Source organism: Sorex fumeus, unplaced genomic scaffold, assembly GCF_029834395.1.
Source record: "Sorex fumeus unplaced genomic scaffold, SorFum_2.1 ptg000019l, whole genome shotgun sequence".
NCBI lineage: Eukaryota > Metazoa > Chordata > Mammalia > Eulipotyphla > Soricidae > Sorex > Sorex fumeus.
The window spans coordinates 38,249,598-38,265,239 of NW_026606076.1; the positions used below are offsets into that span (position 1 = coordinate 38,249,598).

A 15,642-nucleotide genomic window follows, 5' to 3' on the forward strand; every position below is an offset into this window, starting at 1 on the left:
ATATGGTCTCCCGAGCGCTGCCAGGAGTAATTCCTGAGTACTGAGCGAGGAGGAACCCTGAGTATTGCTGGGTGTGACCCAAAACGTAAAAAACTAAAATGAGGAACCCTGAAATGTCCCCAGCCGAGCCTCATTTGTGCGAAGACACGGGGTCCCCCAGACAGTTGTTCACAGGAAGCCGACCTCTGGGGACCTGGGATGGGCAGTCCTTGGAACCTCTTCTTGTCTTTTTGTAAATTCCTTTTTGTGGGGAGTTGGGGGCCACACTTGGTGATGCTCAGGCTGACTCCTGGCAGGGAACCTTATAAGGTGTCGGGGATCGAACCTGGGTTAGCTGCGTGCAAGGCCACCGTCCTCCCCACTGGACTATCACTCCGGCCTTCTTGTACATTTCTGAATGAAAATATTTGGGTTTCAGGGAAGGCAAGACCGTGCATTGGGCCAAGCTGGGTTTGCTCTCCAGTACCCCATAGGGTCCCCCCAGCCCCTCCAGGAGTGATCCAAGAGTGTAGAGCCAGGAATCAGCCCTGAGCATTGCTGGATGTGGCCCTCAACCCAAAATAAATCAATTAATAATAAGATCTGTCATTGTTGGGCAATGCTGGCTAGCCTATGTTCACTGTCAATGTCACTGTCCTCCCGTTGTTCATCGATTTGCTTGAGCGGGCCCAGTAACATTGTGAGACTTGTTACTGTGTTCGGCATATCGAATACGTCATGGGTAGCTTGCCAGGTTTTGCGGGCGAGATACTTCTGGCAGCTCGCTGGGCTCCCCGAGAGGGGCGGAGGAATTGAAGGCGGAGGAATCGAACTCGGATCGGCCCGGTCGGCCAGCGTGCAAGGCAAACGCCCTACCACTGTGCTATCACTCCAGCCCAGCCCGTGTTCGGGGCTCTTAAATGGGGTAGGAGGGGTTAAGGGGTTAGTGGGTGACCTCCAGGGTCCCCTGCAGGTCCAAGACTGTTGATTCCAGTTGTCGCCCAGAAAAGGTCACACAGGGGCAGTGCTGAGTCCTGCTCGACAGGGAATTAGTGTCAGAGGCGAGGGTGTGGGGGCACAGGGTCAGCCCGTCACACCCCATGCCCTGGGCCGCTGGGTCTGCTCAGGCCTGGCTGAAATCTTGAGAAACACAGACAGGCCCCCAAACCCAAGCTTAAAGTTTCAGTGAAGCGCAGATGCAGGACCAGGGGGCGTTTCTCCCCGATCTTACAGTTTTTTTTTGTTTTGTTTTGTTTTCTTGGTTTTTGTTTTGTTGAGGGCACAAAGGGTGATGCTCAGGGCTTTCCTTCTGCCTCAGTGCTCAAGGATCTCTCCTGGAGGGACTCAGGCAACCTTATGGGCTGCCAGGGATCGCACCCTGTTCAAACTCATGCAAACGCATGTCTATTTCTCCAGCTCCTGTTTTTGTTTTGTTTTGTTTTGTTTTGGGGCTAAACCCAACGGTGCTCAAGGCTGACGCCTGACTGATCTCAGGGATCATTCCTAGCAGGGCTCTGGGGATCCTCTGTTGATGCTGGGGGTCAAACTGGGGTGAGCTGTGTACAAGACAAGCATGCTACCCTTTTTTTTTTAATGTGTTGGGGTGTGTGTGTGTGTGTGTGTGTGTGTGTGTGTGTGTGTGTTTTGTTTGTTTGGACCACACCTGGCGATGCTCAGGGGTTACTCCTAGGTCTGAACTTAGAAATTACTCCTGGTAGGACTCAGGGGACCATATGGGATGCCGGGGATTGAACCCGTGTTGGCCGCATGCAAGGCAAATGCCCTCCCCGCTGTACTATGGCTCCAGTCCCTGTTAGTGTTTTGAGCCCTCCCCACAGTGCTCAGGGTGTCCTCCCCACTGTCCTATAACTCTGGCCCTGGAACTGTGTTTTAGCAGATGTGTGTTCCGTGCCACACATGTATTCCCTCCTGTGTGTGCAAAATAGCACATGTGTTACATGCACAAGAGCATGCATGTTCAATATACACATATAAGGAGTCAGAACAATAAAACAGCGGGGAGGGTGCTTACTCTGCTCCTGGCTGACCCTGGTTAGATCCCCGGTACCCCATAGGGTCCCCTCAGCCCTGCCAGGAGTGATCCCTGAGTGCAGAGTCAGGAGTCAGCCCTGACATCTCAGGATGTGGCCGCCCCCCCTCCCCCAACAAACACACCAGCGAAAGGTTCTAAGAAGTGCAGTTCTGCCTGTCCTCCCTCCTCTCCCTGGCTCCCCTCACATTCTCTTCCCTTGAGCCTGGGAAAACTCTCTTAAAGCCCCTCAAGCCGGGGCTGTAGCGATAGCAGAGCGGGTAGGGCGTTTGCCTTGCACGCGGCCGACCCGGGTTCGATTCCCAGCATCCCATATGGTCCCCTGAGCACCGCCAGGAATAATTCCTGAGTGCAAAGCCAGGAGGAACCCCTGTGCATCCCTGGGTGTGACCCAAAAAACAAACAAACAAAACAAAACAAAAAAAGCCCCTCAAGTCTTGCCAGAGAGCCCAGGAAGCAACAGGATTCTCTGACCACACAACGCCCAGAGGAGGTGGGGGTACTGGACTCCAGGAATCACGCGGGTTGGAAGGGCCAAGGCGGGGAGCCTTGAATCTCCCCCTCTCTCCCTTGGTTCCGGTTCTCCCCAAATTGGGGTAGACAGGACGGCAAAGAGCTGAGGGACCTGATGCGGCCCGGCTTTGGGGGCACAAAGCCCGCTGTCACCCCTTGTTTTCTGCGGTCTTCGGGCCCCTGTGGGATGCAGGCCGGCAGCGCCTCGGGGCCAGCTCCCTTTGTCCGGGCTTCATGTGGCCCTTTGTGCGTACAATGGGCAGTCTGGTCCTTCCCACCCGCTGGACAAGGCCGCTTGACATTTCTCAGCCAGTGGTGGTCACGCTCTGGTCCTGTCCGGGGCATTTGAGGGCTGGGGGTTGGGGGTGGGGGTGGGGGGGTGGGGACAGAGGGGCCCTGTCACCACTGTGCGGGCCAGAAGAATCCTTAACACAGCTCCTGTTTTTTTTTTTTATTTTTTTTTGCGTTTTTGGGTCACACTTGGCGATGCCCAGGGTTAGTCCTGGCTCATGCACTTAGGAATTACTCCTGGCAGTGTTCGGGGGACCCTATGGGATGCTGGGAATCGAACCCAGGTCAGCCACGTGCAAGGCAAACGCCCTACCCTACCCGCTGTGCTATTGCTCCAGCCCCCAGGCCCTGTTTTGCTTTGTGGTTTGTGGTTTTGGGGGGGGGGCGACACCCAGAGGTGCTCAGGGCTGACTCCTGGCTCTGTGCTCAGGGATCCCCCCCCCCGCCGTGGGGCTCAGTGCCCGGGATGGAACCCGAGTTGATTGCATGCCAGGCAAGCACCAGGCTTGTTGTTTTGTTTTGTTTTGTTTTAGGGCCACACCCAGTGATGCTCAGGGCTCATTCCTGGCTCCGTACTCAGGAATTACTCCTGGCGATGGATGCTCGTGGGACCCGGTGGGATGCTGGAGATTGAACCCTCATTGGTGGTGGGCAAAATCAGCACTTTAACCTTTGTGTTACTTCTCTGGTCCCTTCGTTTCTTTTTCTTTTTCTCTTTTTGGGTCACACCCAGCAATGCTCAGGGGTTCCTCCTGGCTCTGCACTCAGAAATCACTCCTGGCAGTGCTCAAGGGACCATATGGGATGCTGGGAATCGAACCCGGGTCGGCCGCGTGCAAGGCAAACGCCCTACCCGCTGTGCTATCACTCCAGCTCCCTTTCTTTTCTTTTTCTAGGAGGGTCATTCCCAGTGATTCTCGGCCAGCTGAGCCTGACAACGTGCTACTGCTTTCTTTCTTTCTTTCTTTCTTTCTTTCTTTGTTTCTTTATGTATTTTGCTTTTTGGGTCACACACGGCAATGCTCAGGGGTTACTCCTGTCTCTGCACTCAGAAATTACTCCTGGCAGTGTTCGGGGGGACCATATGGGATGCTGGGAATTGAACCCGGGTCAGCCGCATGCAAGGCAAACGCCCTACCCGCTGTGCTATCACTCCAACCCTGTGCTACTGCTTAAATCCTGTCACGCCAGGGCCACCCCAGCCATGCCCGGGGATCTCCACGGTTGCACCCAGCAATACTCACGGGGCCTCCAAAACTTGATGTTTGGGGGTGTCATTAGCCAGGAACCCAGAGCCCGCAAGGCTTGACCCTCACCCCATCCTGTCTGCCTGATCTGATCCACCCAGGGCTTGAGCTGGGGTCGGAAGCCGGGGTGTGGGCGCCCTGGAAGGCGCCTGGCGGAAGTTGGCTCACCCAGGTCTGAAATGGTTGCAGAGCTCAGAATTATGAATAAAACAGGAGCTGCACTGCCCTCCCCACCGCACCTGTGAACGGGGGTGCAGAAATTCAGAACCGCAGTGCCCAGGGCGGCCCCCTAACCCAACCCCAATCAATGATTCATTCCTGCCCACTAATGGCCTCTCAGCTGCTTCCTCTGAGTTGCGTCTGACCCAAGATGTGCATTAGATCCCCCGCCCAGAGCCCCCTGGGAGCCAGGGGAGGCTGTTTCCTCCTCTGGGGGGGGGTGTCTGCCTGGAGGCCCTCCAGGGAGGCAGGGGAAGCAGGGAGGCTGGATGGAGGCCCAGCCTGCTAACCCACTGATCCTTCTGGGAGAGTCCTAAGTCCTTCCGGGGTCACTTTCATTTATTTATTTATTTATTTATTTATTTATTTATTTATTTTTGCTTTTGGGGTCACACCTGGCGATGCACAGGGGTTCCTCCTGGCTCTGCACTCAGGAGTTACTCCTGGTGGTGCTCAGGGGACCCTATGGGATGCTGGGAATCGAACCTGGCTCAGCTGTGTGCAAGGCAGATGCCCTACCCGCTGTGCTATCTCTCCAGCCTCACCTTTCTTTATTTTGGCCTCAGATACTGGGCAGCAAGTGGGGGGCAGAGGGTGGGCTCCCATAAATTCAAATAGTCACCCCTACCCTAAAAGGCCACATTTGGGCTGGAGAAATAATCCAGAGGGCAGGGCACTTGCCTTGCACGTGGCAGACCTGGGTTCAATCCCCAACAACCCATAAAGTCTCCTGGGCACTACCCACAGTGATCCCTGAGCACAGAACCAGGAGTCAGCCCTGAGCACTGCTAGGTGTGCCAAACCCCCCCAAATAAACAGGCCACAATTGGGATTCCTGGGAACACTTTATGTTCAGGGGTGCATGGAGGTGAGCCCCAAGCTTGCGGGGAATCCCCAGGTTGGTTGGTCTAGCTCACCACTTACAGCTGAATGTCAACCTTTATCTTGGCAGCGGAAGTGTCAGGGGGTGCCCAGAGATGCCTTCTGTATCTCTGAGATTCCCCATCGCTGTTTGGGGGCACCCGGGGAAGGGGGGGGTTCTGCCTCCAGGAACAATGACGGACTGAATCCACAAGATTGTTTTTTGTTTGGTTTTGAATCACACCTGGCGATGCCCAGGACTGACTCCTGGCTCCGCTCTCAGGAATAGTTCCTGGTGGAATTCAGGGGACCCTTTGGGGTGCTGAGGATCAAACCTGGGTCAGCTGCGTGCAAGACAAGCACCTTCTCCACCCCTCTGCCCCCTGCTTTCTCTCTGGTCCTCCTCCGTACTATTATGGGGAGGGGGGGCTTCGAGACCTCTCTAGTCCCAGAGATACTCAACGCAGCTGCAGCTGGGCAGACCAGGAGCTACTGGGACCCCCCAAAGACTATACTTTTTTTTTTTGGCTTTTTGGGTCACACTCAGCGATGCACAGGGGTTACTCCTAGCTTTGCACTCAGGAATCACTCCTGGCGGTGCTCAGGGGACCATATGGGATGCTGGGAATCGAACCTGGGTCGGCCGCGTGCAAGGCAAACGCCCTACCTGCTGTGCTACACAGGGGTTACTCCTAGCTTTGCACTCAGGAATCACTCCTGGCGGTGCTCAGGGGACCATATGGGATGCTGGGAATCGAACCTGGGTCGGCCGCGTGCAAGGCAAACGCCCTACCTGCTGTGCTACACAGGGGTTACTCCTAGCTTTGCACTCAGGAATCACTCCTGGCGGTGCTCAGGGGACCATATGGGATGCTGGGAATCGAACCTGGGTCGGCCGCGTGCAAGGCAAACGCCCTACCTGCTGTGCTATTGCTCCAGCCCCCTAGTTTATTTTTAAATTTTTGTTTTAGGTTTTGGTTTTGGGGTCACACCCGGCGAAGCTCAGGTCTTACCCTGGGCTCAGGGATCATTCCTCCCAAGGCTTGGAGAACCCAGTGGGATGCTGGGGATCGAACCCAGGTCAGCTGCCTGCAAGGTCAGCGCCCAGTCAGCTGCACTCTCTCTCCTGGGCCCCATCTCCCTATTTTCATTTGATAATGATGATGATGAATGTGTTTTGATCTGTTTGGGGGGGGGGGGGCCACACCTGGCGGTGCTCAAGGCTGACTCCTGGCTCTGCACTCGGGAATCACTCCTGGAGATGCCCAGGGGGTATTATGGGTGCCAGGATTGTCAGCTGTCTGCAAGGCAAGCCCCTCCCTGCTGTGCTATCTCTTTCCGCCCCCATTCCACTGGGAACACTTCTATTTTTTTTTTTTGTTTTGTTTTTGGGTCACACCCTGTGCCAATGCGCAGGGGTTACTCCTGGCTCTGCACTCAGGAGTTACTCCTGGCGGTGCTCAGGGGACCATGTGGGATGCTGGGAATCGAACCCCCAGGTCGGCCGCGCGCAAGGCAAACGCCCTACCCTCTGTGCTATCGCTCCAGCCCCAACACTTCTATTTCTTGAAACCCTCCCAATTGCAGAATGAGGATATCTAGGGGACATTGCCGGGGGACCCCATGCCCATACCCAGGAGACATCTCATAGTCTGGGTTCATTCCTAGCTGGGGAAGCCAGAGACTGAGAATACCCAGAAAGCTGCCTGGCGGTTGGTGGGCGGGGGTCGGGGGGTGATAGGGAGAAAATTTGGGGACTTCGAGGTAGAACCCCAAGAACCGAGAGTTAGTCGAGGGGTTAAAATGCTCGCCTGGCCTGTGTCCGAACCCCCATTTCCTCCCCAGCACCACCAGGAGTGATCCCCAAGTGCAGAGTCAGGAGGAGCTCCCTGAGCACTTTGGGGTGGAGACCCCAACTCTCCCCACTGCCCTCCCCCCCAAAAGGGCAGCGTCCCCGGCCAGGGAGGGGGCGGCGGGCGCGGTGGGCGCGGGAGAGGGCTGAAATCCAGACAAAGGAGGCGAGGTAGGAACGCGCCGAAGACAGGGGACCTTGAAGAGAACAAATAAAAGGCGGAGAAGCGTCGCCCGCCCGTCGGGGAGGGGAGCAGGACCCGCATCGTGCCAGCCGCGCTGTTTTGAAATGCAGATGGGCTGCTCGGGTGCCCCCACCAGGACTAATAGTCCAAATGAAAGGCTTTTCCCGGGGATCAAAGGCAAACAGGACGCAGCCTCCGCGGGCCTAATCCTCGCTCTTTGCGGCAGAGAGACGGCGGACGGGGTGGGGGGTGGGGGGGTCTGCGGCTCTCAGCGGAGACGACTCCTCGGGACTGGACGGGGTGGTTTGGGGGGGGCGGCGACGCCCCTTCCCTAACTGGGCATCTGTGTCCCCTACTGATTCCACAGTGCTCAGAGCGGGAGCGAGACAGCCCCTCCTCCCCCCGTTCCTGCTGTTGTTTGAACAATTACTTGGTTTGCAAGGTTAGGTATGCAAATGAAGGGCACCCCCCAAATACACCCTCCTCACCGCATCCCTGGACTTGGCTCGGTTCAGAGGCTCTCCCCACCCTCATTTCTAGAACCTTCCCCTCTCCCCCGCCAGTCCCTGCCCTCCAGTCTTTTTCCCTTTTTTAGGTGTTGGTTTTTGAGCCACACCCCCCCTGTGATGCTCAGGGGTTGCTCTTGGCTCTGCACTAGGGAATCAATCACTCCTGGTGGTGCTGGGGGACCCCATGGGATGCCGGGATCGAACCCTGGTCAGCCACGTGCAAGTCAAGAGCCCTCCCCGCTGCGCTATCGCTCTGGTTTCAGCACTCTTAAAACATGTCCCTGAACTTCCTGCTTTTTTTTTTTGAGGGGGGGTGGGCATACCTGGTGGTGTGCTCAGGGCTGATTCCTGGCTCTGTGCTCAGGGAGCACTCCTGGCGGGGCTGGAGGGACCCTGCGGGGTGCTGGGGATGGAATCCTGGTCGGCTATGCAGCCGAGGTCAGTTTCCTCACCCTGTGCTCTCGCTCCTGCCTGTCCTTGCTAAGGCTGACAATGTTCCCAGTGGGGTACAGATACGACAAATGTCTTCATTGCTCTGAGGACACTGGAGCCGAGGCTGAATCACACGGCAGCAAACAGAAGCACAAAGCACACAAGGGCCCGGAGTGCTCACGAGTTGGGGGAATTGCCGTATTGAAAGGAATAGAATGGGGCCGGAGTGGTAATGCGTTTACCTTGCACGTGGCCGACCCAGGTTCGATCCTCAGCATCCCATATGGTCCCCCCCCCCCCCAGAACCGCTAGGAGTAATCCCTGAGCATCGCTGGGTGTGACCCAAAAACCCAAAAAAAAAAGAAAGGAAGAAAGAAAGAAAGAAAGAAAGAAAGAAGGAAAGAAGGAAAGAGAAAAAGAGAACGATGATCGGGGCTGGAGTGATAGCACAGCGGGTAGGGTGTTTGTCTTGCACGCAGCTGACCCGGGTTCGACTACCAGCATCCCATATGGTTCCCCGAGCACTGCCAGGAGGAATTCCTGAGTGCAGAACCAGGAGGAACCCCTGTGCATCACTGGGTGTGACCCAAAAAAGAAAAAAAAGAAAAAAAAAAGAAAAAAGAAATAGAATGATGATTGATTTCTTTTGGTTTGGGGGTGACACCCGGCGGTGCTCAGGGCTGACCCCTGGCTCTGTGCTCAGACATCCCTCCTGGCGGGGTTCTAGAGACTCTATGGAGTGCCAGGCTGATTTATTGATGGGGGGGCATACTTGGGGGTGGAGGGGCCTCCTGGTTGGTTTTCATTTTCATTTTTTTCATTTCATCATTCTGTTATTCGTCGATTGCCTCAAGCAGGCCCCAGTAACGTCTCCTTCATCCTAGCCCTGAGATTATATTCAAGGGTCTTTAGGAGAATGAGACCCATCATTGTTACTGGTATTTGGCATATTGGGGACGCCACGGGGAGTTTGCCAGACTCTGCCGTGTGGGCAGGCTACATTCGGTAGCCTGCCAGTTTGTCCAAAGTAGGAATGAGATAATAAGATGCCATAAAAAGATGTCCGCATTTGCGGCCGCGTGGTTCCGGGAGCTGGATTTTATAATTTTATAACCTGGTTGGTTATCCTGGGGAATGTGATTGGGGGATGGAACCTGGGTTCCTGCCTGCAAAGTGTGGATTCTACTCTCCAAGCCCACTTTGCACCCCAGATGTCTTTTGCTTCCTTTTTGGAGGCTGGGGTCAATGTTGGGGATTCATCTGGCAGTGCTCAGGGGCTACGCCTGGCTCTGTGCTCAGGAGTGACCCCTGCTGTTGCTCCGGGGACTTTCAACGGTGTTAATGGATGGAACTGGAATTAGCTGCATACAGGGAAATGCCTTATTCCCCCCCCCACCCCATAGTTCTTTGACATTCTAGAATTTTTCTCGTTTCGGTGGGGGGCACACCCAGCAGTGCTCAGGGATTACTCCTGGCTCTGCAAGCACGGTTAATTCGTGGCCGGGCTCTAGGGACCCTATGGGATGGAACCTGGGGGTCCCCAAGATTTTTTGTTATTTTGGGGCCACATACGTGGCACTCAAGGTTCACTCCTATGGGGTTTTGGGGAACAGGACATTGTGCCAGCGCCTTTCCCATTGGGCACTGTCATATCTCTGTCCTAGCTGTTTGATGGTCACATTCAGAACAAAGGGCCTGGGGAGATGCTTCAATTGAGGGCTGGAGAGTGTGCCCGGCACGTGGGAGCCCCAAGTTTGGCCCTGGGCACCGCATGGTTCCCTGATAATTTCACGGGGATCTGAACCCCACTGGCTGTGACTCAAAGACCAAAATTGAAAATATACATCAATTGGGCTGGAGTGATAATACAGTGGATGGGGCATCTGCCTTGCATGCGGCTGACCTAGGTTCGATGGCTGGCATCCCATAGGGTACCCTGAGCACTGCCAGGAATGCAGAGCCAGGAATCAGCCCTGAGCATCATCGAGTGTGACCCCCCCCAAACAAACAAAAGCATAAAGTAATACATCAAACACACACACACACACACACACACACACGCCAGAAAACTTTTTTTTTTTTTTTTGGTCACACCCGGTGATGCACAGGGGTTACTCCTGGTCCTGCACTCAGGAATTACCCCTGGCGGTGCTCAGGGGATTATATGGGATGCTGGGAATTGAACCCGGGTTGGCCGTGTGCAAGGAAAATGCCCTTCCCGTTGTGCTAATGCTCCAGCCCCATGCCAGAAACCTCTGATTAACCATTTCTACTTGCTGGAAAGTCTTTTTTTGGTGGGGGAGGGCAAACCCTATGGTGCTCAGGGTTGACTCTTGACTCTGCACTCAGGGATCACTCCTGGTGGGCCTGGAGGACCCTATGAGGTGCCAGGGATCGAACCCACAACCCAGGTTGGTTGCATGCAAGACAGGCACCCTTCCCACTGTACTATTGCTCCAGCCCCTGGCAAGTCTATTTTTAATTGTCGGAGGCGCCGGCTGGCCTGCTGAGCTATTTTCTGGAGCAGCTGCTAGGCTTGCCCTCTGCCAGCGGGCCCCAGGACGCCAGCACCCACCCAGCTCTGCTGGGCTGCTCGGCTGGCCCGGGTCACTGGCATGTGGATTAACTGCTGTCCAGCTGGGACTGAGCTGGGAGACGGCGTTTTATTGTTTTTTTGTTTTGTTTTCTTTTTGGGTCACACCCGGCGATGCACAGGAGTTACTCCTGGCTCTGCACTCAGGAATTACTCCTGGCGGTGCTCGGGGGACCGTATGGGATGCTGGATGCTGGGAATTGAACCTGGGTCGGCCATGTACAAGGCAAACGCCCTATCCACTGAGCTATCACTCCAGCCCCAGTTGATAGTTCTCTATCCCCAGCATTCCATCTGGTCCCCCGAGCATCGCCAGGAGTGTTCCTTAGCACAGAGCCAGGAGTAACCCCTGAGCGTCACTGGGTGTGGCAACCCCCCCCCCCCCCCCGAAAAAGGTTTTGATTTTTCTTTGTTTTGTTTTGGGCCCAACAGGTGGCGATGCTCAGGGGTCACTCCTGGCTCTCCTGCACTCAGGGATCACTCCTGGCAGGCTCAGGAGACCCTAGGGGATGCTGAAGAGTAAACCTTGGTCTGACTCATGCAAGGCAAGCATGCCACCCGCTATACTATCAGTTGGCCCCTATTAAAAAAAAAAAGACAGAGAGAGAGACCCATGCTATCCCACTAAGCCACCTTCCTGGCCCCACATGTTTCATTTTTCAAGTGACTTCAGACAAAAGACAATCTGAACTCTGGAATCAGGTGCCACACGGACTCTGGGCTGTACCCAAGGGGGGAGGTAATTCCTCAGGGTTCCTGGGGGGCACCAGTTTCTTTTTGTTTTTGTTTTGGGGTCACACCTGGTCATGCTGGGACTGGAGTGGCAGGACAGCAGGCAAGGCGCCGGCCTTGCACGTGGCTGACCTGGGTTCGATCCCTGGCACCCCATAGGGTCCCCTGAGCACTGCCAGGAGTGATTCCTGAGTACAGAGCCAGAAGTAACCCCTGAACATCATCGTGCGTCGCCCACAAACAAACAAACAAACAAACAGAAAGTCCAACAGCTATCAGGGCTCAGGGATCACTCGTGGCGGAGCTCAGGGACCCCTTTGAGGTGCCAAGCACCGAGGCGGGCACCTTCCATGCTGCCATGTCATCCATCATTCTGGCCCCCAGGGACACATTTTTGTTTCTGGGTTTCTACGTGCTGACCAGTGTGGGAAACTGGGGGTCCTCTGAGCTCTGAGGCAGCAGCAAAGCTGGACTCTCACACTAGCCCCTCCCCCCGCCCCGCCGAGAGAGGGGCATGGGTCAGCAGGGGACAGTGTCTGGGGGATAGGACAGTCCTGCTATTTGCCAAAGATGAAGGGTAGGACTTGAGGCTGAGATGGGGGATGCGACAGGGCTTCTGCAGGCTGGCTCCTCTCTGGGACCCTGTCCCCCTGGGGTTCTTTTTTGTGTGTGTGTCACACCTGGCGTTGCACAGGGGTTACTCCTGGCTCATGCACTCAGGAATTACTCCTGGCGGTGCTTGGGGGACCATATGGGATGCTGGGAATCGAACCCGGGTCGGCCGCTTGCAAAGCAAATATCCTACCCACTGCTCCAGCCCCTGGGGCTCTCCTTCTGAAGGCACATGAGGGGTGTACTCTTGGGATCAGGCAGGTGGGCTGCCGGGTGAGTCCCCCTCTCCTCCTGATACCCCCTCATTTAAGGTCATTAGCTGCCTGTTGTGTGTGTAGTCCCTGAAGGTCATGAGTTGTGGATCCCCCAGCACAGCCCTGCACCCGCACATTCTATGTCTAATCACTTAATATTCACTCGAAGCCATTTGTGGTGGACTCCTTACAAGACTTAAGCGTTTGGGGGCTGGAGCCATATGGGTAGGGCGTTTGCCTTGCATGCAGCCGACCCAAGTTCGATTCCCAGCATTCCACATGGTCCCCTGAGCACCTCCAGGAGTAATTCCTGAGTGCAGAGCCAGGAGCAACCCCTGTGCATCACCAGGTGTAACCCAAAAGCAAAAAAAAAAAAAAAAAAAAAAGGCACTGTAGCACTGTCCTCCTGTTGTTCATGTATTTGCTTGAGCGGGCCCATAATGTCTCCATTGTGAGACTTGTTACTGTGTCTGGCATATCGAATATTCGAATACGTCACGGGGAGCTTGCCAGGCTTTGCTGTGTGGGCAAGATAAAGGCTTAGGGGTGTGGGTGTGGGTGCCTCCTGTTGGGGGGGGGTCTTAGTGGTGCCCCTGAAGTGCATGTGTGTGGACGTGAGGATGTGCACTTGTGTGAGCATGTGGATGGGTGGGTATGAGTTGTGCCAGCGAAGCAGGGGTGGGGGACTAGGGGGTGGGGATCCCTGTCCCTGCGTTTGACCCGGAGATATCTCCTGCATGTGAGATGATCACTGCATTGGAAGGAGGGAGGAGAGGAAGGAAGGAGGGAAGTATCAACCTGAAGTTGGCTTCATCAAGCCCAGGGAGACAAATTCTTTTGTTGTTGTTAATATTTATTTATTTGGTATTTGGACCTCAGCCAGCAGAGCTGATGGCTTCCTCCTGGCAGGGATCCAGGATGTCTAAATGCCTTGTACCATCTCTCCAGCCCTAAGGCAGAAATATTTATTTACATTTTTTTTGGTCCGGGGGCCTTACCTGGCAGTGCTTAGGGCTGACTCCTGGGCTCAGTGCTCAGTGATCACTCCTCCTGGGTTCGGGGACCCTATGGGGTGCCTGGAATTGAACCCGGGTCTGTTGTGTGTAAGGAAAGTGTCCTCCCCACTGTCCTATTGCTTCAGCCCCAAGACAGTCTTTCTTTTAAAGTTCAATTGTCATTGTCACAGTCACTGTCCTCCGGTTGTTGTTCATTGATTTGCTTGAGCAGGCCCAGTAATGTCTCCATTGTGACAGTTGTTACTGTGTTGGCATATCGAATACGTCACGGGGAGCTTGCCAGGCTTTGACGTGCGGGTGAGATACTCTCCGTAGCTTGCTGGGCTCTCTGAGAGGGGCAGAGGAATCGAACTCGGGCCGGCCAGGTAGGCCACGTGCAAGGCAAACACCCTACCTGCTGTGCTATCGCTTCAGTTATTTTTTTTTTAATTTTTTTTGCTTTTTGGGTCACACCCGGCAATCAGGGGTTACTCCTGGCTTTGCACTCAGGAGTTATTCCTACCGGCTGTGCTATCTCTCCAGTCCCGTAAAGTTCAGTTATCTTTATTATTTTTTTCACAGTTACAAAATTGTTCCTGATTTGGTTTCAGTCATACAATGTTTCAACATCTGTCCCTTCAGCAGTGTCCATTTCCCACCACCAATGTCCCCATTTTCCCTCCCGCCACCCCGCCCAGCCTGCCTCTCTCTCCAAGACAGTCACATGGGAGAAGGAGGAGGTCTTAGTTTATGGCAGGCTGAAAGCAGACAAAAAAATGTCTGCTTTTTTCTTTTTAGTCTGGGGGAAAACCCAGTGATGCTCAGGGGTTACTCCTGGCTTTGTGTTCAGAAGTCATCCCTGGTAGTGCTCAGGGGACTATATGGGATGCCGGGGATTGAACCCCGGTAGACTGCAAAGCAAAAGCTCTTCCCTGTCAAACCAGACAAAAAGGTGTCTTAAGTATTTAGTCCAGATCAGGGTCTCAGGAACCTTATTATAATCGTTTTAAAATTATTATTATTATTAGTCTTTGGGCAATGCTCAGTCAGGGGCCACTCCTGACTCTGTGCTCAGGAATCACTCCTGGTGGTTGTTGGGGTACCCTATCGGATGCCGAGGATCGAACCCAGCGCGGCTAGGCACAAGTCAAACGCCCGAACACCCTCCTCTCTGTGCTATTGCTCCGGCCCCACCTTATTATTGTTATTATTATTGTTTTTTTTGCTTTTTGGGTCACACCCGGCGATGCACAGGGGTTGCTCCTGGCTCTGCACTCAGGAATTACTCCTGGCGGTGCTCGGGGGACCATATAGGATGGTGGGAATCGAACCCAGGTTGGCCACATGCAAGGCAAAGGCCCTACCCACTGTGCTATCACTCCAGCCCCTACTTTTTATTTTTTGACCACACCCATCTGTGCCCAGGCCTATTCCTGGCTCTGCAGTCAGGGATCACTCCTGGTGGTGCTCAGGGGGTCATAAGGGATGCTGAGGATCAAACCCAGGTCGGCCCTGTGCAAGGCAAATGCCTCTCCCACTGCTGTACAATCTCTTTGGCGCCTCACAAGTCATTTTATGGCTGTTAGTACCAACTCTGAGTCATGATCACTGTCACCATTGGTGAAGTGGGGGTGCAATTACATCAGGGTGTCTTGTCGGCACTGATGGGGCGTCCAGGGGGTTTCCGAAAACCAGCATTACTTTTCTTCTTCTTCTTTTTCTTTTGGTATTGGAGTCACATCCAGTGGTGCTCAGGGCTTACTCCTGGCTCTGTACTCAGGGGGATCACTTCTGGTGGGCTCGGGGATAGGGGGGGCATGTGGTGTGCCAGGGTTTGAACCCCGGGTTGGCACAGGGAAGACAAGCACTTCACCTGCTCTACTAGCTCTCCGATCTTCCCAAATCAGCATTTCTTAGCTAGGACAGGGAAATTCATCGCAAAGTCAAAGATGTGACACACTGACAGTGTTTCACCTACATAAGCAAAGTCGTGAGTTCAAAGAGTACATGTCATAAAATCAGTATATAAAAAAAAAATACAGGGCTGGAGAGATAGTACAACAGAGAGGGCGTCTGCCTTGCAAGCGGCCGATTTGGGTTTAATCCTTGATACTCCATGTGCTCCCCCAAGCCTGCAAGGGGGGTGGGGGGATACCTGAGCACAGAGCCATGAGTCACCACTGAGTACTGGGTGTGGCCCCCCAAATCAAAGAGACATAGCATAAAAGTTCGTTATTATAATTCACATATTACTGAAGAAAGGAGGAAGGAAGGGTAAGAAGCAGGGATGGCTATTTACCCCAGAGCTCGAGTCTTAGG

The 15,642-nt window shown here is 54.4% G+C and overlaps 1 protein-coding gene across 1 annotated transcript in view; it reads right to left on the reverse strand.

The window, feature by feature from the left end:
• Positions 1-15,642, reverse strand: part of LOC130022085 (cytochrome b-c1 complex subunit 10) — a 320,448-nt gene that overhangs the window by 105,168 nt on the left and 199,638 nt on the right. The window lies entirely within an intron of this gene.